Raw genomic sequence first — 24119 nt, 5'->3', positions numbered from 1 at the left:
AGCAGTTGAATACTAAACACCTTTGAAATACTGTCTCCAACCCATCACCCAACCTGACCGTTAGGCTTAGTCTACCTATGTTGTCATCAGTTCAATGTTTTGCAAATCATTGTAAAAATATTCAGCTGCAAAAGAGAGTACTGTTCAACACAAAGGTAAATGACCTCTTTGGAAAACCAAGTGTTTAGGACAGGGAGTATCAGCACTGAGATCTGACCAACAAAGCAAACTCAGTGGGCAGCCCTTAGCAGCTGCCGTGTGTTTCTAAGAGTATAAACATGCCTAGCAATACTGTGATGCCTTTGTCCTTTAGCAAATCTTTAGTTTCAGACTTTTTGCCAGAAAAGGAAGAGAAAAACTATATTTTAATTCCATATTACCTAATTTTAAACATGTGCTTTGCAACCTAACCATGTTTATGGTAGATCCTATGATTAATGTTCTGCCTTGCTCCTATTAAGTTGTATCAGTATCACATGTAAAGGAAGTGGCATAATGGGTCATAATTCATCAAGAGTAGGAGAAAATGTCAAATAGCAGCAGCAAGTTCATGAGGGTCCCACCGCATGGAGCACAAGTAACTTGAGGAAATCCACTTTCAAAGTTATAATTTAATTTGAGTCACAGTCTAGTGACTTTAGCCAGAGGAAATTTATAAAACACGTTGTGGCAATAGTGAATACAAATTCAAAAGAACACTGGCTTCTGAAATTCCTACAAAGAGCTGTGAGTTGAGCCTTCAGGGAATTTCTATATTGAGGTCCCAGTTATGAAATCATGCCGTGTATCCACATAGCAAGGTAGACTCTCTCTTGTGGGACTTAGTTCAGGGAATAGATTGGTTTTATTTCCTGATGATGACTAGCACTGCCTACTTTATGCCTGGAACTTTCTAAACCCTATCACAACCATGTAACCATGCAGTAGCCCAATGAGACAGGTTTTATTACTATCTTAATTTCCCCAATATGGACGTAAAACACAGACAGAACCCTGTGCAAGCCGCAAAGCTAAAACTTAAGTCCAAGTAGTTTGTTTCTACAGCTAAATCCCAAGCTAATTCTTACTATCTTCTTTTAATATGTGTGTGTGTGTGTGTGTGTGTGTGTGTGTGTGTGTGTGAGAGAGAGAGAGAGAGAGAGAGAGAGAGAGAGAGAGAGAGAGAGAGAGAGAGAGAGAGATGTCTATATGTCACAAACTTCACAAATTCAATCGATACAAATAATATTAGTTCTGGGAGGAAATACTTTTCAAAAGAAATGCTTCCAAAATTATTGTACCAGGAAGTGACTAAAACCAGCATCAATCTTATCAAAACTCAAATACACTTCATATGTGCTTGGCATTAGCTGCCAAAATCACAGTACATTACAACCTTCCCTGGAGCTTACACATTTTCCTGAGCTCTACCTCCTGCATGTGCTATAGATATATGTTCATTATAATATAATATTTAAAGTCGGGCATGGTGTCACGTACTTATAATCCCAGTATCAATAGACAAAAGCATGAAGATAGTAAATTTGAGGGCAGCCTAGATTAAACTAAGGCTACCCGGCACTACATAGTGAGATTAGGTTTCAGAAGACGGCTGAGGATACAGCTCACTGGTACAGAACCTGCCTGGCAAGCTCAGAGTCCCGGCTTTGATTCCCAACAGGGCAAGATAAAAAAAAAAAAAATAGCTCATGAAATCTCATTATTTCGTTGTTTTAATAAGGAAATAAATAACAAAATGCCCTCTTTGTGTGTTCTTGAACATTACTGTAACACTGTCTGATAGAGTCCCCATGAGACTTGCATGGAGAGAGAAATTCTATTGAGTTTCAGCTCTTTTCATAAAATCTTTATGCATCGCTAAGGTTTTCTTTAATTGTAGGAAAGGCCATTGCAATCACATAAAAAGGTAACACTTTAAGAAATACCAAACTTCTTTTTTATAATATATATGTATATATAAACACATACACACACACATATATATATACACTTTTTAACTTTATGTCCATATTTCTTTTGTAATTCTTCTCCTGATGCTTTAGAAAAATGCCCATCTGAGTAATGTATAAAAACAGAAAATTATTTTTCATGATTTCAGAGACTAGAAACACAAAATCAAGATACCAGCAGATTTAGTGTCTATTGTCAGCTACGTTCTGCTTCCAAGACAATGATGTCTTCCTTCATCTGCATGTGTTAGAATAGAAAAGGACTGTTGGTGTTTCTATACATGTGAAAGACAGCAAAGGGACCCAAAGTCTTATGGACTTTTAAAATAAGGGCCTTTGCGTTGTTGATAAAGTCTCATGATTTTTATTATTTCCAAAATGACTTGACTGTTAACAACGTCACCTGGTGATAAATTTCCATTGTTGGAATTTTAGAGGGACACAAGCATTCAGACCACAACATTTCTTTGTTTATTGATTGTGTAAAAATTGACATGAAAGAAACAGACACTAGAGGCCAAGCATAGTTATAAAATGTTAGGACCAATCCTCTCCTTTTACACACACACACACCCACACCCACACCCACATCTACACCCACCCACCCCCCCACACACACAACAGCTAAAGTATTAAAAAGTGTACTTATATTCACTCAAAATTAAAATTGCCCTGAACATAATTTTCAGGGTTTTTTCATCAAGTATTTATTGAATACCTGGATCTATAATGGGTCACAAACAGACCCAAATATTCTTTGTTTTCCAATTTAAAAAAACATACAAATTCTGTTCTCACTTCAGGCTAGTATAATTTTATCATTAAAATTTGGATTTTAGGGTTGCTGTAATAACAGGAGATCTAGCTTTTCTTATTCTGGGTTTTGCTCCTGTTGATGGCAGTCTTCTCACTGTGCATCTACATATGTCTGAAAACACAGAAAACAGATGAACTCAATCCAAATATGCATCGCTTAACCCACTGATTTTCTAAAATATTACTGTGAAATACCTTGCCCATCTGACACAGTGTGCAAACATGGTGTTCTGAGTGATTTAATTGTCCTAGAAACTGAAATACATTCTGATCTTGAAAATCCCATTTTAAACAAAAAGAATCCTCTTTAGGCTCTAATATTCTAAGATTTCTGCTCTGATTCTTTAAATAAAACCCAATGCCCAGACTATAGGCAGTCTGAAATCAAATCGAGAAACCTATAGATGCAATTTTGACACACATCTCCCCCACTCCACCACAAACCTCAACAAGCTGATTTCTGAGATTGGGAATGTTTATACAGGACTATATGGAACAAGTCTCCTTCAGAATGGTATCGTCATCACATCATCCAGTTCAGATCCTCTGAGAGTCGGGCAGCAAGATGGCATTAAATGCAGAATAGGGGGTTTGGTCACACCTGAAGACCAGAAGAAGTACAGACAGAAATGGATGGGAAGGGCTTTTTGGGGTCCTGATGTATATCTGACACCTGGGGAAAAAGAGACTGAAGAGAGAGTTAAACAGCACCAACCTCGTATCACAACTCAGAACAGAAGGTCTCAGCCAGGCTGAAGCAGCATCGCTTTATTTACAGGTCCTACATCTAATAGAGACAGCTTCACCCTCGTGTCTTCTGTGCCATGCTGTTGGCTAACACAGACAGGTCAAGGAAAGTAAAACCAAAGAATGTGACTTTCAGTCCGCTATGCCCTGACCTGCCCTTTTAAGCAGGGCAACTCCATGCCTTCTATTCCATCTGAAATGTTGGAAGAATTATCTCTTCCTTCCTAAGGGATGCTGAAAATAAACACAGTGATAGGGAACATTTTGCTTGGGAAAACATATCTCTACACTTTGGGAAGTGATGGAGGCACTTTGTTAAGAGTTCAATGAATCTATAGATACAGGTGCTAACGCTAGATACTTGTGATTTAAAGGCAAGGCAAATTACCCCAAAAGGCACATTGGTAATATACTTCTGTTTGACCATATTTGGAAGTTTCATTGCTCTCATAGCCTCAACCAACACATATACACTCAGCCATGAGTTTTAATAAAGGCATGCATTATTAACAATTACGTTCATATATCGACATGAAGAAGATAAGAGAAAGCCACTAATGTCAGTCTTTAAAACATGAATATTTAAAAGACAGAAATAGAATGATAACATCAATAATGTGTCACCATGGGAGCTTTATACCATCCTCTTTCCATAGACCCATGGGCAAGAGTAGATTCATGAGAGTTGAAAGTCAAGCAGAGAAGTGAGAACACATTTGTGGAATAGATATTTAATCTGAGAATAGGCACGTGGAAATGGTAGCAACAATATTGTTATATTCATGTCACTGTTCCTAAAAAGCCACACAGTTCAGTGACAATGAGGGAAGGGAAGAGTGAGGGAAAGTAAGAATTCAATGAATATCACCATGAGAGAAGGTAAGAGTGCAATGGATATACTCTTGTTTTATTCAACCACTTCATTTTTGAACAGGCCAGAACATTGAGGTGCTTGGCATACCTCAGTGATTGGTACAACTGGAAGTATGGGACAGAGGATGTGAACCACGGTCATTGCCTTATGAACTCCATCTAGAAAACAACCCAGGAGCTACTTGGGAACCCTCCTTACGAGGCCCAGGGGCGGCAACCCAGTTGCTCCTTGTGCCCTTTCCCACCCCTCTCTCAGAATATCCTTCACTACAGTGAAAAAAAAAAATCTCATGAGAGTCTGGATACTGGGATTGCAAGAAAGGACAGAAACCTGAGTATTTCAGGGCCCCAATTTAGGAAGAGCAAAAGTGAGATCTTCAGCATCTGATGTGGTATGGTGGGTTGAAAGAAGACATATCAACATAACAGTTGCCTCCCAAGAGGGGTGTAGTAGGCACATTCATATCAAATGCCCAAATATCCAGGAGTTGGATGAGACATTAAGAGTGACAATAACATACCTAAACACATGTGTTAAGTGTAACTGGCATAATTAGTGCTATTAGTGTTTGGATATTGCAGGCAGCCATATTGTAGGTGTAGCTTTTTTGTTTTTTCTAGGAGACATAACACATCCAGGTCCTCTGGCTTAGTAGAAAGCATCTCCCAAAAGGAATGCCCAGAATTAAGTGGTTTCACTGGGACATTGCTACAAAATAAAGAATTAATGTCAGGCTCTCTCATATTCTTCCCAAGAAGTCGAGGAATGAAGAATTTTCACACTCACTGTTTGAGGCAGGAACCATTGATGCCAAAGCAAAATGGACATTATAGGTAAGGAAAACAATATACTAATAACTGTAATGAAACAAATACAAAAGCTCTTAACAACTAACCATCAACTAATTTCAATGATGCATCGAAAGGATTATAGATCATACCCAAGTGGGATTTGTATCTAGGATACAAGAATGGCTTTACATACCAAAATCAATCAATGTGATAAATCACACTAACAGAATGAAGATAAATATTGCACAATCATCTCAAAAGACAGAGAAAAACACTTGGCAAAAGTCAGCAACCATTTAGTGTTTTAAAAATACTTCAGTAGATGAGTAATGAATGGAAATGCTCTCAACATAGTATGACTTGTCTTCAAAGACACCACAACAACCTAATACTGAAATGTGAATAATCAGGAATGAGATAAGGATGCTGAATCCCACTGCTTTTGTTCAATAAAGGACTGAAAGTGCTGGTCAGAGTGATTAGTTAGAGTAATGATATAAATAGCATACAAAAGAAAATGAAGTCCTGTTCCCTATAGTTCCGTGTAGTAGGGGCTTTTCTTGGACTGCCAGCCCACTAATAATGACACAGAGATTCATTAATTATGAAAGTGTGGCTTCTAGCTTAGGTTTGACCCGACTAACCCTTATAACTTAAATTAACCCACTTTTATTGATCTATGTTCTGCCACATGGCTCAGTCATCTCTACTCTGTACTGTATGTCTGATCTCTTCAGTGCCTTCTTGGCACACTGCACATATAGATTCTAATCCCAAATTCCTCTCTTTCCCTGGAAATCCTGTCTATCCTCCCTTGCCAAGGTATTGGCCATTCAGCTCTTTATTAAACCAATCAGAAGGCACTGTAGGCAGAGACATATCTTTACAGTTTACAAAAAGATCATCCCACAACGCTTCCACTCAAATTGTGGCTCCTTTTTCTTTATAATTGGTACATACACATGTATGCATAAATATGTAAATACAATATGCTGAATTCATTGTTTTTTTTATATATGTGTGGTTTCAGGGCTCAAGGAACATTGCAGAAAAGTGGGCTGAAAGATTGTAAGAGCTAAAGAAAAAAGAAGTCTGCTGTGAGATTTTATATCCTAGAAATGACAGGGAAGCTATGGCCAGGCTACCCTAACAACATGGCTCTACAAAAATAATGTCAATACTAATAGACATGTGATGTGGGATTCCCCTCTGTGTGCTGTGATTACTATTAATTAATAAAGAACTGCTTTGAGACTATGGCAGGGGAGAATATAACTAAGCAGGGAAAATTAAACTGAATTCTGAGAGAAAGAAGGTGGAATCAGAGAGAAGCCATGTAGCCACCAGAGGGGAAAGATGAGGAGCTGTCAGGTGAAACCTTCCCAGTAGGCCACAATCCTCATAGTAAAATATAAAATTATGGTATTGGGTTAATTCTAGAGGTAAGAGATAGCTAGAAATACACTTAAGTAACTGGCAAAGCAGTATTTAAACAATATAGTTTCTGAGTGATTATTTCAGGATTTTGGGCATCCAGGAAACAAACAAGTAGCCACCTACTATAAATTTAGTTGGTCAACATGGCCAACTAAAATCCACCTAAAACTTGAGAGAGTTTGGGAAGAAATTCTAGGAGGAAAAAAAGAACTAAGCAAAGCTTAACATTGTGGCCATGGCTCCTTTAGCCACATAGTTTTGAAATGGCAGCTTTCTGAGCCATGAAGCCAGCCTGAAATTGGGCTTTTTCAGAAGGCCAAGCATTTAAATGGTTTTTGTGGGCAGCATGCTGGAAGTTACTTGGTGGCATCATGGGCCAAATGGTTACCAGAGTTGAGGTGGTGAGGACAGCTCTCACCCGGCAGTCTCAGAGGCAACGAATGGACTTCCACCATGCTGGACTGAGCAGAGCAAGCAAGCAGGGCTGCATTTGCCCTAGCAATGCTGCCATTTAGGTTCTTAGAAGCACTTAGCATTTTAAGAAGCAATCCAGGTCAGAAAACAATTACAGATACACAATAAAAACAAATTTGGATGGAAAAGGCATCTAAATGAGTCACAGTGTTGGATAAATGTGTGTAGGCTTGGGAGAGAGAAGAAAAAGAGTATAGAGAGTTATAAAAAGAAGTAAATCTTTAAAAAAAAATAAAACAAAGTCTTTAAAGAGACAGAGTACAGATAGTCATAGATTAAAAGAAGTAAAGAAAAATAAGCCATGTAAAGATGAAAAATACGCAGAGAGACTGGATTATGTATATTATTGTGTTTTCTTTGAATTTTTTGATTGGAGACATTTGATTCTGTAAACTGCTAAGCTAAACCAGCACATATGTTTTAAAGATATCTTTATTTCAAAATATGGGTTTAAGAATATGTTGCTTTGGAAAAGAGGTTATGCTTTTGTTTCCACGGAAGATGAGACCTTTTGGATTAATTCCAGACTAATGTGGTTTGATGAACCAAGACTACTTGAAAGGTCACCATGAACACCCCCCTCAAAAAAATTACTATGCCCAACAAAAAGCAGGATGCAGTTTGGAAAGAACTAAACTTAAATTCCCTATAGAATTGGTTATAAATGTTTGTTTACATTTAAAGGGGGATATGCTATAGAGATGAATACTTTGCATTGGTATGAATCTTGGTCTATTGATACAAATTTAAGGGCAATTTGTTAATGTATATTTATGCTCTTCATTAAGGTATTGTGTTTGTGAATGCTGAGAAAAAGAAGGTGAAGTCAAGAGAAGCCATGTAGCCCCTCCAGATACAGATGCCAGACAGATCTTGACCTGATAAGCCATGGCCATGTGGTGAAACACAGATTAATAGATATGGGTTGATTTAAGATATGAGTTAGCCAGAAATAAGCTTAAGCTATTGCAAATAATACAGTTTCTGTGTTGTTTTTTTCAGGGTTGAGCAGCTGGGAACAAACAACCAGCCTTCCTAAAACAGACATGCTAATGTAGAAAGGGCACACATTCCTAGACAAGAGTTACAGATAATGAAGGACTAATAAGAGAGGAAAAATTAGTCTTCTCCGGGGATAAGCCCTCAAATAAGTTTTCCAATAACAAGGGTCAGTCATGCTAGAATTTTTGACTTTTTTGATCTTGTCCAGGTCTTGTGTAGATAACCAAGTCTTCTGTGAGTTCGTGCATTCAGCCTCCATGTCATTGCAAAGATAGAATTTCACATCACTCTTTGCTGTCTTCCAGCTCTTATATTTTTCCACTCTTTCATCATGCTTCTTGAATCTTGGGCGAGGTGTGGCTGAACACTCAGTCATTTATTCTCAGCTCTTTAACCAGTTATAGATCTCTGTATTAGTCCCTACTTGATCTAATAACAAGCTTTAGTGACCAAGATTAAAAGCATCATGAAACTATAAAAATAAGCATAAATATTTAGAAGGTATATTGACAATATGACCATTCAGGTAAACAATATCAAAGGTTCTTCTCGAGATCCTATGACTTTCCTCATAGCTCTGGGTTTTGATAGTTTTTATAACACCAGACATTAGTCGACTCCTGTGGAACAAGCCTTCATTTCAAATAGACAGCAGAGTTGGTTACTCACATAAACAGACATGACCACTTGCACCAATAGGTGCACCTTAACTGGCATGTCAGTATTGTAGCATGCAAGCTCCAGCACTGGATAAGCCCAGTGATGTCTTTTCTCTCACAGCATCCTGAATAGTTTTTTTTTTTCCAACACTATGAAAGCTAGCCAGCAAGGAAGAGTCTACTTGTGATTCTAAGATTGAAACCTCTGTGTCATTATAGTTTTTTAGTAACAGACACATAGAACAACATAATTGGATAGAAGATCCAGAAATTGATTCTTTCTTGACAAAAATACCAAAAGCAATCCCTGTAACATGGGTTTCATTTAACCAGTACCGCTGAGGAAGCTAGATATCCACACACACAAAGAGAACCAAACCATAGAACTATTTCTTACGCTGTACTAAAATCAACTTGGACAGGATCAAAGACTGTAATGTAAAATCAGGAATTTCCAGACTGCTAGAGGAAAGCACACCAACATCTAGGCACAAGAAAGGACTTTCTGAGAACTCAGTACCAGAAAGAATAACAAGAATTGGTAAAAGGAATTGCGTATACTTAAATGTTTTTGCACATAAAGGAAATAGACAACAGAGTGAAGTTATAGCCTACAGAATGAGAAAAACCTTTGCTAGATATTAATCAGATAAAGAACTGACATCCAGGGTGTACAAGGAATAGAAAGTCAAACACCAAAACTGTTACTAATACAAGCAGTGAATGGTAGAAATGAATTGAAAACAAGTAAGGAAATAAAAATGAACAAAAATTCAGAAATTGTTCAAAATCTTTAAGTTTCAGAGAAATGTAACTGATAACTACATATGATACTACATATGATAACTACATATAGATATGGTATATGTCATGTCATCTGAGTGTTTGTGAGGTTAAGGCAGGAGGGTGACAAATCTGGGCTACATAACAAGACTATTCCACAAATGGTCCTTTATCCATGCACACAGTGAGCCCCAGCTGATCTTAGTGACCTATAAAGGAAGACGATATGCAGTTTGGAAGGGAATATAGTGATGTCTGGGAGAAATTGGAGGCAAGGGGCACGAGGTAATACATTGAATACATATATGAAGTTCTCAAATGGACAAAAGCCAAAACAAAAACAGAAAAACACTTTTAATATTTTAGTGTGTGTGTGTGCCCACAGAAGAGGGTGTCAGATATCCTGAATCTGGAGTTACAGAGAACAGAAAGCTGCCCAATGTGAATGGTAGAAAAAGAAACCGGGTCCTCTGGCAGAGCAGTAAGAAATTTTAACCACTTAACTACCTCTCCAGCCTCAAAAGGACATGTTGAAATATGACGGTAATACCAATATTGTTCTTAAACATAATTGAAAATGCATTCTTAACATTATAAGTATTAGAAAAGAAACAAACTAATATTTACAATCCGAAAGCAACCATTGTGGGTGAAGGATCAAGGGAAGATGGGAGCCATTACACAGTGTTGGTAAGAATGTAAATAGGTGCTGTCACTATAGAAATCAATATGGAAGCTCCTTCCACTTAAACATAAAATATTGTGTGATCCATTCCATTTTAAAGTATGTGCTCCATAAGAATCCAGCTTATAATAGCTATAGCCATATTTGCACATTTCCTGATGCACTATTCATGTAACCAGGTTATGGAATCTTCTTAAACATATGTATGTAGATGAATGACGAGAGAAAACATGCCATATATTCACAACGAAGCTTTATTCAGCCTTAAATAAAACATAAATTATGTCATTTCAGGGAAATGAACAGATGTAGAGATCACCATGATAAGTGAAATAAACCAGTCCCACACAGACAAGCATCACACGTGCCTCTCATTTGTGGAACCTGTAGGTTAGGGGTAGGAGGGAAGTTAAAGTGAAAGGGTGCCATTAGAGATGTGGAACAGAAGAGAGGGTGTGTAAGGGGGAAGGAAAGAATCATAGAGAGCTGAAAATATCAAAGTACAGTGTTCACATGCTTGAAAATATGATAACAAAAGCCCCAACTTTGTACAGTTGCAAAAGTATTGCTGAGTCAACACAAGTTTTGCTCCAGATGCTATTTGCACTAAGTCCATGCTAGAACTTACAGCAACAATGTTCATTGTCAGGGGTTCAGTTTCTTGCGATACATGCGTTCTCTTATTTTACGTTGGAGGCAGTTAGATTGCTGATCACTGGAGTTGAGAAAGAAAGCAAGTCTTAATGTAAGAATATGAATATGACAGGCGATAAATGGATTTTAGTGGTAAAGTTTGTACCTAGCATACTGAAGGCCCTGGGTTTCATCCCCAGAACTAGACAAAGGAAAAGTGATAAGAATAAAGTACTGTCAAGAAAACTAGACATAGGGCGGTGGTGGCGCACGCCTTTAATCCCAGCACTCGGGAGGCAGAGGCAGGCGGATCTCTGTGAGTTCGAGACCAGCCTGGTCTACAAGAGCTAGTTCCAGGACAGGCTCCAAAACCACAGAGAAACCCTGTCTCGAAAAAAAAAAAAAAAAAAAAGCCAGTTCACTGATGATTTTGGGGCTGGAGAGATGGCTCAGTGGTTAAGAGCACTGTCTGCTCTTCCAGAGGTTCTGAGTTCAATTCCCAGCAACCACATGGTGGCTCCAAACCATCTGTAATGAGATCTGGCGCCCTCCTCTGGCATGTGGCTATACATGGAGGCAGAAAGTTGTATAAATAAATAAATCTTTAAAAAAAAAAGAAAAAGAAAACTAGATATACCTAGGCCAGAGGATGATATTTAGCCTTATCTTCCCTTTGTTTTAGTTACTTGTCAACTGTGGCAAACCTGGGTGTGTCTTAATGGAGAAAGATATAGCTCACTGTTTCAGAGGTTACAGCTGATGATCTCTTGACTCCATTGCTTGTGTAGACTATGTAGAGAGAAAACACCTCATGATACCAATAAACAATGAAAGAGAGAAAATAAGGGTCAGGACAAGATAGACTCTACAAGGAATGTCCCTGGCAAGGGACTGGGAGCTACTTCTGGCACTGCCTCGTCTTAACATACCCATCCAGCTATACATTTACAATAGAATAATCTATTCTTGTAGTGCTTCTTGATCCAATTTCCTCTCCATAGTGCTACATATAGGATTCAATATATCAATAGTTGGGCCTTTTTTAAAGATACTGAATATCCAAACCATAATCTTTCTCTATGTATCATCTCTCCCTAAATCTCTCTAGCTCCTTGGAAATATTGACTAGTGCTGATCATCTAATACTTCCATAATGTGGCTGTAGCAATGGAATACTCTAAGTATAGTGGGTACTTGTTGGACATCTGGGGCCTGAATCGATACAAAATAGCTGAGTGTGTGGGTTCAGACTATGTCAACTTGTAAAAATCTATCTCAGCTTTTATTTGTATCTTCAGGAAAATACATATTCTTGTGGTTATCTCTGATTCCAACAGCCCATTTCTGCTGAATTGCGAAAAGAAGACAGGTCTTTTAAAAACTACAAGATACAAAATGGCCCGGAGGAATAGTGAGAATAAAAAAAGTAAGTGACTGGAAATGAAGCTGGGGCAATAAGAAGTCAGCAAAGCCATGATCTTTTAACTGTGGCTCCTGAGGCTACATACGGTATTGTGCTCAATGGAGAGGCATTGTGGGGATTTTCATTCCATCCTCACAATTGCCTTGACACTCTCTCTGGATGATGCATGGGACAATTTGTAAATGATATGAAGTGCATATGATATGAAGTGCAAGTGATATGAAAGGTGCATGCGAACCAGTGAGTGATCCACTAAAATGAGCAATAGAGGTTAGTTTAATAGATATAAGGTATGGAAATTAAATTGAAGAAAGATAGAAAGTTTCAAAAATACCAATAGACTCCAACACACTGCTAATTTTTCTAAATAATCCTCAAAACAGTTGTAATAACATAGAGCAGGTCATTTTGCTTAGTTTATGTGGACAGTGAACTTTTTATTATTTTTTAAAGGATCACTTGCATTTTCCCCAAAGTATTTATTTCCTTCTATCCTTATGAACCAACTCTTTGCATGGACTTTGGTGGAGGCTGTGGCGCAGCACCAGCAGATCAAAATTGTGGAGGGGGTGTTCAGTTCTTCCAGGCTTCAAAGGGTCCATTCCTGACTATGAATGGCACAGCTCACATAGTAATGTGTCTTGACATAGAGTTTGGGAAATCCATAAGGGTCGAAGACACTTGCTTTGAATATGGCCCTGACAGCAGCAGCCTTTACAGTGCTCTGAATGACATACTTCTCAATGTCCTTGTGCTTAGGCATACACTGAACACAGTCCTTGAAGAAAGTTAGCTGCACACTGCTGTAGCCCTTTATGGCATGTCTATTCTTTCTTCTAGTGTTGCCATCTAAAAGCCGAGACCTGAAAGCAAACCTTCATTATTATTATTTGAAATTTTTTAATATATAGTTTTTAATTTTTGAGATTAATATATAATTTCCCCATCCTTTGCTTCCCTCAAAACCTTCTCGTATACCCTCTTGCTCTCTTTCAAATCCATGTTCTCTTTTTCATTAATTGTTGTTATATACATGTATAAATAATTTCAGGGCTAGCCATTTGGTATTAGATGACAAACTATTTATTTCCCCTGCTCTCAGCATGTCTTAGTTGCCTGTTGTTTTTGTCTAGGGTTGAGGCCTCCTGGGCATTCCCTCATCCACATTAACATGTCTATTCATGTCATCCTTGTCAAGTTATATCTAGGCAATCACAATGAATACAAGTAATGTTGGTCATACCCACCTCCCTCCATTCTCCCACTCTACTGTCTCCAAATCCTTCTCAACACATATCTCTCTCAACTTCATGGCCTTTGACTTTGTTGACTGTAACTCACTGAGTCCAGACTGTGCTGTGCATTTATGTGCATGTGTGGTGGTGGTGGGGTAACCACTGTGACATGAACAACTTGTCTGTGCCTGCATTCTCCCATAGAAAAGTGACTTCTCATGCCAGCAGCAATCAACTGCTAATGACATCTCAGTCAGGAAAGGACCTCTGATGTCATTTGTCTACTAATGATGGAATTTTAGCTCACCTGATTCCTTGTGGGTAGCTGTAACTGCTGTGAATTCATTAGTGCAGCAAGTGGACAGAATTTCACAATTCTTCCCTCCATCACCCACATCTTACCTTCTTTCTGCCCCTTCTTCCATGATGCTTCCTGAACTTTGGGGTGGAGATTAGAGTATAGATGTTCTATCTGTGACTCAGCACCTGATTACATATTCTTATCACTTTGACCAGTCATGAACCTCTGTATTAACTTACTGCACACTGCAATAAGAAACTTTTAAGACCAAGGTTGAGAGTTTCACAAACTTAAGATACTAAATATGAATATTTAGAAATGAGCTTGACCAAATGGAAATTTAGGAAATTTGTAATAGACCTCCCCAGGAATGGGGATTTGGTTGAGTTTGCACAGACAGGCATAAATTCTCTCCTGTTGGACCAGCCTCAAATTCAACCATGAAGTGACCCACGGCAGCCATGCTATTATTATATCAATGAGCTGAGAAGGTCAATATTGTAACATATAGAATCAAGCACTGAATAAGATCATTGATATCTTTTCTTCCTCTGCAGACTACAGAGTACCTTCTGATATAAGTAAGTCAGCAGGGAGAGAATTTCATGTTTAGCTCAAGCCTGGCTTCTCTATGTCCTACAACTAAAGTATATTCTGTCTTAAATGATAATGTCTTACCAACTGGGTATGATGAGCAACCAATAGCAATGGCATCAGTGTGTTTTTTGGGTACCTCTAGGGATGCCCCAGTCAATAACTCAATAATGGGGTAGATTGGCCCTGACTCTGGGAATTTCATCTATTTTCCCATGTACTCTGGAAGTAGGTATTTCAATGGTTCATTCATGCAGGGTACTTCTTTTCAAATTCCATTTTAAATTAAATTTTTAGTTAGTTTACAGATTCATGAGTTTTCATAAGGCTTTTTAGTCATCCTTGATTTTGTTAGTCCCTACCCAATCTTTCCACCATGACCCTATCCCTGTCCTCACTTAAATCTCTAATCTCCAGTATTCACCTCCGGTTCTTTCATATCTTATGTGTCCCACTATGTCCTCTGATTACATTTTGGACTTGGGTTGCAATATCAGAGGTTTCCATATAGTTTTTTTCATATATCCCTTATTTTTATTGACCCTTCTGCAACCCTTCTTTTCCCATCCCCATCCCACTCCATTCTTGAATCCTTCTGCTCTTGATCTCCCCCTCTCTATTTTCATCACCTGTATTCTGCTGATTTCCCTCCCTTAATATATTCCTCGAATGGTCCATTTCTATTTTCCTGGCTTTGCCAGCTATATTTCAGAGACAATTAGCGTCTAGAATATACAAAGAACTCAAAAAACTAATTTTTATTGTTTGACACTTACATAATTTTAAACAATGAATTTCCATAATTTTCACACTTATTTTCTCCCTCTCGTTCTTCCACTGGAACTCCTCTTCCCAAGAAGCCTCCTCTTCCTACTTTCATACTTTCTTTTTGATGTGACTTACTGAGCCTAATCAGACTTTTTTGCTGTCTTTGTTAGGGCCCTGTTGCTATGTTGAAACATTATGACCATCACAACGTGGGGAGGAAAGGGTTTATTTCATCTTACAAGTCTCAGATCACACTCTATCACAGAGGGAAGTAGGGGAAGAAAACAAAAGGCAGGAACTGGAGCAGAAGTCGTGGAGGAGTGCTGTTTGTTGGCTTGTTAGCCTTCGCTTGCTCATTTGGTATTCTTATAGACTCCTGCCACTACCCATCCTGGGCTGAGTTCTCACACATCAGTCTTCAATTAGGAAAATCCCCTACAGATTAGTTTGCAGGCCAATCCGATGGAGGCATTTTCTCAATCAAGATTCCCTGTACTCAGATGGCCCAACCGTGTGTCAAGTTGACATAAACAAGCCAGCACACTTTGCTGAGCATAGGTGAGAGGCTATATACCGTAGAAAGAACAACTAATCATTGGCTATAACACTGAAGAAAACAGCATTTCTTGTTCCTTCTACCATTGCTTGTAAACAGTCCCCCAAGGAGGAGAAGGACTCCTTGTGTCTTTCCTTATCCAACTAAAACACCTATGGGCCCCATCATGTGCAGGGTGCATAGAGAAATTCACAGCTGCACTGAGTCCAGGAGGGAGCATGTCAAGGGACATGGAACTCCGTAAATGAAGTAAAGTCTCCATTTGTTCTCTGTGCTGCCGTGCAGCCATTTGGGACCACTTTCTTCAATTTCATCAGAGACTGAAGTAACACGCCGTCACACTACTTCAATCCTATTCTAAATAAGGAGCTGAATTTCAAAAGAAAAGCTTCAATCTTTCACATTATATCTTGGTGCTTCTTCGTGTACACTGAAGCAATACAACCTAATTTGTCGAGAAGAACATCACAGGAAGGGTCGAGCACCACAGATGTTCCAAAGAGAGCTCCTACCTGGCCCGTCACACGGTTGTTCTTTGGCACAGTTTATGTGATAAACGTTTGATTAACATCTCTGCTGGTTCCTCAGGTATTTGAGGGCAGGTAAGTTTGCCACTCTTCAATTATAGAATAAGAGCAGTAAAGAGGTCAAATTAAAAGCTTCCAAGCAGAAAGAAGAATTGGCCTTGAATCTAGCAAGGGCCCTCAGAGTGTGTTAGTCTTCATTATATGTTCGTTAATTTGGTAGAAATTGGCTATCGTTAACTGATGCCTGTAAAGTGGTTGGAATTTTGAAACATCAGAATGGAAGGAAGCTATTAGAAGAGGGATTATTTGTTGGAAATTCTACACCAGGTTTTGAGATGAGCCACCTGGTTTTATTTTAACTGACTGTAAAATCTTGAAGATAAAAATTGAATAGAACTCTTCTAGTTTAACAAAACAGAGATGCCTTGTTTATTAATCAAGAGGAAAAGAAAAATCATATTCCTCACAAAACAAGTACAGCAAGGATTAAATTTACTTGCAATAAAAAAAAACTGAAGGATAAAGGGGCATGTTGTTTTGAAATGTATGGGGCATCTGACATCAGCGTTCACTTAGACCAAAATTCACAGGAAAGGCTGCCTATTTTCTCTGCAACCAGAGTGTGTTGCTATGCTAATAAGAGTTTGTCAATATCATGGCTAAGGATAATTATTAAATATGCTTCATTCATTCTGTTACATTCAGAGATTTTATTCTCATAGATTGGGTCTGGGTTAGAAATAAAAAAAATCAATTCACTTTTACTATTATTCTGCTAACTGGACCTAGTGTTAAAATGACTCCTAATGACTTACATCTTTACCCAATAATTAATGTATTTATCAGCCATCATCAGAGAATCCTCGTCTTGTAGCAGATTGTGGCTAATACAGAGACTTACAACTAGTCAGTGTGGAAACAATAAGAGACTATGTGGAATTCTCAGTGCTAATTAGAAGAACAGTATTGTACTCATCCTCCAAGGCTTAGTAATCAATGATGAAGAAGGGGTGAAAAGATTGTAAGAACTGAATGTGGTGAGTGACTTTAACATTGTTTTCTGCACACAGCAGGAGAGATACATACATGAGCTCACTTTGGTTGTGGCAGCATATGTAATATCTGCACAAGCCCAAACTAGACAAAACCCCAGCATGGAGAGGGGTAGGTGGACATGAATTCATAGCCCCAGCTGAGGAGATATTGGCATCCAATAGCTGCTGAGAGAGAGTCAGTTTCCTCTTAAGGGTGTGACCCCTGGCAGGCCAACTACTCTCCAGGGCACTCAAGAGCATTCAAGTAAAGCAAAAGAGTTGGGAGCAGAGAGGTGAGGGGAGAGAGCACACAAAGTTGGGGTAACAAGAAGTTGCATAAGAATCTTGGGCGGGGGTAGTATGATCAAATGCATTTTATGAAAATGTCAATTAAAATGATTATTTACAAAAAGAATTTAGCTACAATAAAAAAAAAACCACAATTGCAGTGTAGGTGGAAGTGCTGGGTTGATACCCAGCAGAAGGCTGGGCATGCAGCCCAAGAACTGCTGCTGACTGCCTATGAGAATGCTCTCCTTCCTTCTGGGAGCCACTTCTTCCTGAGTAAATCCTGGTACACAGATTAGAAGCATCGCGTGTAATCACTTAAAACAGTCATCCATGTCACCTCCCCTGTGAAACATTTCCTGAGCTCCCCCAAGTTAAATGAGCTCCTTAGTGCTTCCAGATCTCTGCTTAATACTTTTATTATAGCATTTATCAAATTGCATTATAATTATCTTCTTATGTGACTCATTCCTCTAGGAAAATAAGAGTGACCTGAATATGGTGGGTTCATTTTTATATCTCTGCCATCAAGCACACTTCTTGTCACAAAGCAGACACTAAATTAATGTTTTCTTCTCATCCACACAAAAAAAGAAGAAGAACGATTGTTTAAAAAGAAAAGAATCATGAAGTTTCATGGACTCCTAGAAAATTAGCAGCCATGTTAATTTTCATAGTCAGGTCAGGTGCTACAATAATATATACACAGGGTACACTTAAACACTTACACAAAAGCAAAAGGGGAGGCCAAGATCAAGGCGTTAGCAAGGTAGATTTAATTCTGAGCTCTTCTCTTTGTTCTGAGCCACTGCCAACTCCCTGTGTACTTGCGTCATCTCTTTCTTATTTGCTCTTGGGGAAGGCAAAAAGCACAACAGTGTCTCCTCTTACAAGGATGGTAGTCACTTTATTAGGATCCCACTCTCAATATGTCAGCTAAGCCCAACCAGCCCCATCTCCATACAACAACACACTGGATATTAGGATGTTAGCACATGAATTTCTGAGAGATGTGGTCTATGACCAAAAAGTAGTAAGTACATTGTCTGAAACTGGCCTTCTGTCTGGAACTTCTATTGCTTAGTATTAAAAGAACAGGAGTCCAGACCCTGCATCCTAACAATGACAACTTGCTTTTCCCATCACACTTATGGGAAAGGTGTTGAAGAACCACTCAATGCTTTCTGTACTCAGCATGGTCAGTAGGAGCCATTCATTCACTTGGAGTCTGCTGCAGTTTATAAAGAACACTAAATTGCTAGAAGTGCCACACTGAAACTCAGCAGGACTGACAACTGGTGATGCCTGCCCTTCCTCCTCTTGACTGCTTAGAAAATTCCAGCATGGTGTAATTTTTATTAGTTTATTTGAATAATTTGATAAACATAATTTAATCTGTATAATAACTATCATTAGCTTTGTTTGTAGGCAAACTGTTTTAATGAGAAAGCTGATGGAAACGCTGTGCATTGCATTAGCCCTCATTCCTTCTCTTTGGCAGTCGTAGCACATGGTTGGCTCCTTAGAGAGAGGCTGATACTGACCCGAAACCCCATCCATCATCTCAGTGCTATGCCAGGGGCCAACCAAACTGTCCTGTGAAGTTTTTCTGGAAGGAAATTTAAGCCATAGAGTTATTCCCAGGTTTAATTCAGCAGCCGTGATAACAGCAAAGCTATATACCGCTGGCAGGTGGTAGGAAGAAGAAGGGAATGAGACTAGATTAGAAAGACACAAGGGCTTTTCCTCTCTGTGTTACCAACCCAGGTTGGCAATTTCCCACCTAGAAAAAGAAACAGTGGGAAGTGGGAGAGGAGATGCCAAGTCATTAAACTGTGATAAAGGAAATTATGACAATGGTCATCTTGGAGTATTTGATGGGATGGAGTGCAAGGAAGAAAACGAGGTAAGCCTGAAGTGCAGACAGTAGGGGACACTGGAAGGAACGTTTCTTTCTTTGTTTACCATGATTTCTACCGCTGGCTGCTGATCATCTTCTCCTTTGACCACGCTCCGCTACTAGTCGCTCTTAAAGGAAAGTACATGACAGTTGGGGAGAATAACCATCTAAATGCCTCCGTTTCTACTGTTTTAGCACCCACTAGCTCCAGTGTCCCCAGCTCTGAGATCATCCCCTGGTAATAAAGCAGAATGTGAGAGAGTGGAGAATGAGACAGATGGTGGAGGTGCATGGCTGAATCCACTGAATGAATCCACAGACTGCATGACTGTGTCCATGGAGATGACCCCTGGCTCCCAGCCTAGCCTCATGTGGGCTCTCTTCACACAGATGAACAGAAAAGACGCCCTAAAGTTCTGCCATTGACCACTTAACTGTTTATATTTTCATCAAAAATTATCCCATCTTTGATATTTCTGCTTTATTCCAAACAAATAAAATGTAGCATCATAAATGAGGGACCACACAGACTAAAGACTTTCGAAACAGAATCACCATTAAATCTTCAAAAGAAAAGTCATAATTATAGTTTCAGGATTTTTACCTTCCTCTATAACTTTCCCGTTTACACGGTGTACTGGAAAAGTGAGGCGTACTAATTTGGGGAAAGTCTATTCCAAATTTAACACATCCTTCTTGTTATTCTACACTACAGAGTTTTTAAAAAGTTAAAAATGAGAAAGAAGCAGAATTATTATCATTATTGCAACTACTGCTTTTTAAAAGTAATTTAATCACCCTGAGATGGTCTAAATCTATCATCTCTTTTTTTCTTTAAATTTAATTTTCACATTTGAATTTTCATTGTGTTTGTTGTCCAGAAATATTTGAAAACCCAGGTAACAACAGGAATACTGTGAAATTCCCTCCAGAGTTATTGCTCAATGTCCTCATCTTGGCCCTTTTGCTCTTGTCTCTAAAGTATCTGACCCAAGAACCAAATAACCCTCTTTGGGTATTACCTTGTTGAATGTTTTCATATTTGTAATATTAAAATATAAAAAGCTATCTCACATAAATTTCTGCCATTATAAAAAACACCTGAAATAATCAATTTATAAAGCAAGAAAGTCTATTTTGTCTTTCTTCACTGTTTTTGGGGTTGTGTCAAGGTAACACATCATTTAAAAATCAAATGGCAAAGCAAAACCACTCATCCCATGACCAGGAAGTGAAAGGAAAATAAGAAGAACAATGTGTCTACCTCCTCTTCAGCAACACTCCCCAAGGCCCCAGTGACCCTCTTCAACAAGGCTCTGCCTCTTAACAATTCCACTTCTATACAACAGTGTCATCCTGGAACCAAGGTTTTGACACATGGGTCTTTGGAGAACGTGTAACTCTAAACTAATGCTATGTTCTATACTTGTAGTGTTAGCAATGGAGATGTTGTAAAATGTAGACAGAGAGGCAAAGATGAGCAAAATTTCAATTCCCATGAAAGTATTGAAATATGAACGGTCACAACACACGGACTTGCAAAAGTGACTTTGGAAGAATGCTGCAAGCCTTTGTGAAGCTATTCATCTCAGCTGAAATGTATTGTGTGTATATATGTGTTTATTGTGGGGAATTATTTAATACAGTGTTGGAATAAAAATGAAGGGGATAACATGACTTTTAGACCAAAATAATATCATAGATAATAATTATACCATATTCTGAGATACCAGTCAGAATATAGAGCACTTGAGGCAAGAAAGAAGAGGAATTGGGTATTCAGTCTTGAACATCCTGGGTTTTCAGGTATGATATGAATTATACACTAGAGCACACGAACCTTAACAGGCCTAGTGGCTCAGAGTTGCACTTTCAGCTGCTTTGAAGAATGAAGCAAGAAGTCTTCAAGTTCGAAACCAGCATGGACAACTGAGTAAGGTCCAGTCTCAAAATACATAGTAAGAAGAAGCTGAGTATGTGTTCAATGGTAGAATACTGGTCTATCTTGCACAAAGTCAGAAATTCAATTCCAAATGCAAGAGAGGGGGAGAATGAAAATCTGGACCTGAAGGGAGAGAGGAAAGGAAGATGGAAGGAAGGAAGGAAGGAAGGAAGGAAGGAAGGAAGGAAGGAAGGAAGGAGTAGAGGGTAGGAAAAAGAAAGTGGCAGGAGAAAGAGGGGAGAAAATAGAAAATATGGCTAAAAGTTTCAAAAGAAACTACAACTAGAGTTTTAAGGTCAAGAGATTGTAAAGAAAACAACTTGGATTCTGTTTGATATTGTTGAATCATTTAGAATTGGGTTTTCTAAAATTCTGTAGACAATAATCTACAAATACTAGCCACAGTTTTAGTTTCTGATTCATTCATTATGTGCTAAATACTAGACATGGAATCTTGAACAAGAGAAAATTCTATTTAGTCCATGTGTCACAAATGTACTTCTGTGATGGTATTTTGCTTGTGATTTAACAAATAAAGCTTGCCTAAAGATCAGAGTGTGGAGCTAGCCACACCAGTTAGCCAGAGAGGCCAGGCAGTGGTGCCCCACACACCTTTATTCCCAGCACTCAGGAGACAGCAGTAGACAGATCTTGAGAGTTCAAGGCCACCCTGGGTTACACTAGATTGATCCAAACTCAATGAGGAGCAGAGCCAGGCAGTGATGGCTCACATCTATAACCCCAGTACTTAGGAGTCATATGCCTTTAATCCTAGCACTAAGGAAGTGGAAACAGGAAGGGACATGGCTGGGCAGAGAGAGGAACTTAAGATGGGAGGAGACAGGAGTTCAAGGATTCAGTCTGAGGTTTCATAGAGATGGCATTCAGTGTGAGGACTGTAAAGACAGGATGCCCCATTCAGTCTGAGGATTTCATAGAAGTAAGAACTAGTAGCTGGCTGCTTTGCTTCTCTGATTTTTCAGCTTTCACCCCCTAATATCCAACACTAGGATTTTATTATTAAGGCCAATTAGAATTTGAGCTACATACTTCTACATAGGAAACCTTCCTGCAGCCTCATGTGAGATGCATGGTCTGGTATCTGTAGAAACATCCCTAGAACCAAGCTACTGGGTTTTAAATCAGTTTCATCACTTACTGTTTAAAATTGAATAGTTTGCTAAAATTCTGTGCCACATTTCTTCTCCATTCATCTTAAAAGAATAGCAATAATCATTACTCTACATACTCCCTTACAAAAACTAAAGCAAAGCACGTGGAATATTCATTGTCTTGTAGCAAATGTGATAAAGCGTCAATCTTCACCAGTGCCACTAAAGTACATTCACATCACATGAGCCAGAGATACTCGGGATGTTTGTATTTTAGGTTAGTTTTCGTAAAGTTTAAGATTATGGCTTCAAGAGCAAAAAGGAAAGAGACACAATAAATAGACAAGAGAATTGGTGTTTCTATGCCTAGGTATCCTAACTTCTCATGTGGTAACACCAAGGCTTTCCGGTACAGAAGTGTTAATTCAACAAGTGCTGGATGTGGGGAGGGGATGAGAAAGGAAGAATGGAAAGAAGAGGAGAAAAAGATTCATGATGATGATGATGATGATGATGATGATGATGATGATGATGATGAGAGAATATACTCAAACGCCTGTCAAGTACATGACAAAATGAATGGCTGAACTTAGATAAATAAAGAAGATGACTATAATCTCTCCACACTAGAGAAGGAATTCACAGCCAATGAAGCCTGCTGAATCCCAACACCTGCCACAGCTATGAGTTAGAAAGAGGTAGGGATGAAGAGTAAAGGTCAAGCCTATGGCACTAGAAGAAGGCATATGAAGTGATACTTAGCAATACCCTTTAAAGATGTATAATTTCCTGCCAGCAAGCATCACATTGATAGAGTGTGAATTATAGTAGAAACTAAAAAAAAAAAAACTGTAAAATTTTAAGCCATCTAAAGTTAATTTTCCTACCATTATACCATGAAATACAAAGCATTATAAAGACTCCTGTTGAGAAAGGGAAACAAGAAAGGGTGCTGCCATTCCCTTGCTCACACTGGAGCCAGGTCACACCCTAAGCACAGATCTTCTCATATTGTCAGATTTCCATCAAGTTCAATAAAACCGTGAATTTATAGCCAAGATGAGCACAACTGAAAACTGTGGGTGTCTGGCCTATATGGAAAGTACTTGAAACCACACTGAAAGAAAATAAATGGATTCTATCGTTTCAAACGACTCTAGGCTCCTCAACTTCTCCCAAGACAAATTGCAGTCTTTCTTCCTCCATCAGTTGGCCACTTTGGGTCTTTTCTGTTTGTTTATTCTCCCATCTTTTCTGTAAATGCTGATGATAATGAGATTCAGCCTATCCCTAAAGCATTTCTTCAGTCACAGATACCAAATATTAGAAGGTGATTGGATCTGGAAAAATCAATTTGCTTTGCTCCACCATGAGCTAATGTAACCTATATTATTTTAAATGACTGGTTCACAGGCATGGATGTGGTGGCTCCAATTAACCTATCCCATAAATATGCTTTAGTAAAGTCAGACCAAAGAAATTAATGTATTTCAATTTGGAAATATTATTTGAAGTTGGCTGGTCCTAAGAGGGATTAGATATATTACCACTGACCATAAGTACAAAACCATGAACTAATTATCAGAATG

This window comes from Microtus ochrogaster, chromosome 19 (assembly GCF_000317375.1).
Source record: "Microtus ochrogaster isolate Prairie Vole_2 chromosome 19, MicOch1.0, whole genome shotgun sequence".
Classification (NCBI taxonomy): Eukaryota; Metazoa; Chordata; class Mammalia; order Rodentia; family Cricetidae; genus Microtus; species Microtus ochrogaster.
The sequence above is the reverse complement of the archived record's forward strand: the minus strand, read 5'-3'. Positions refer to the sequence as shown.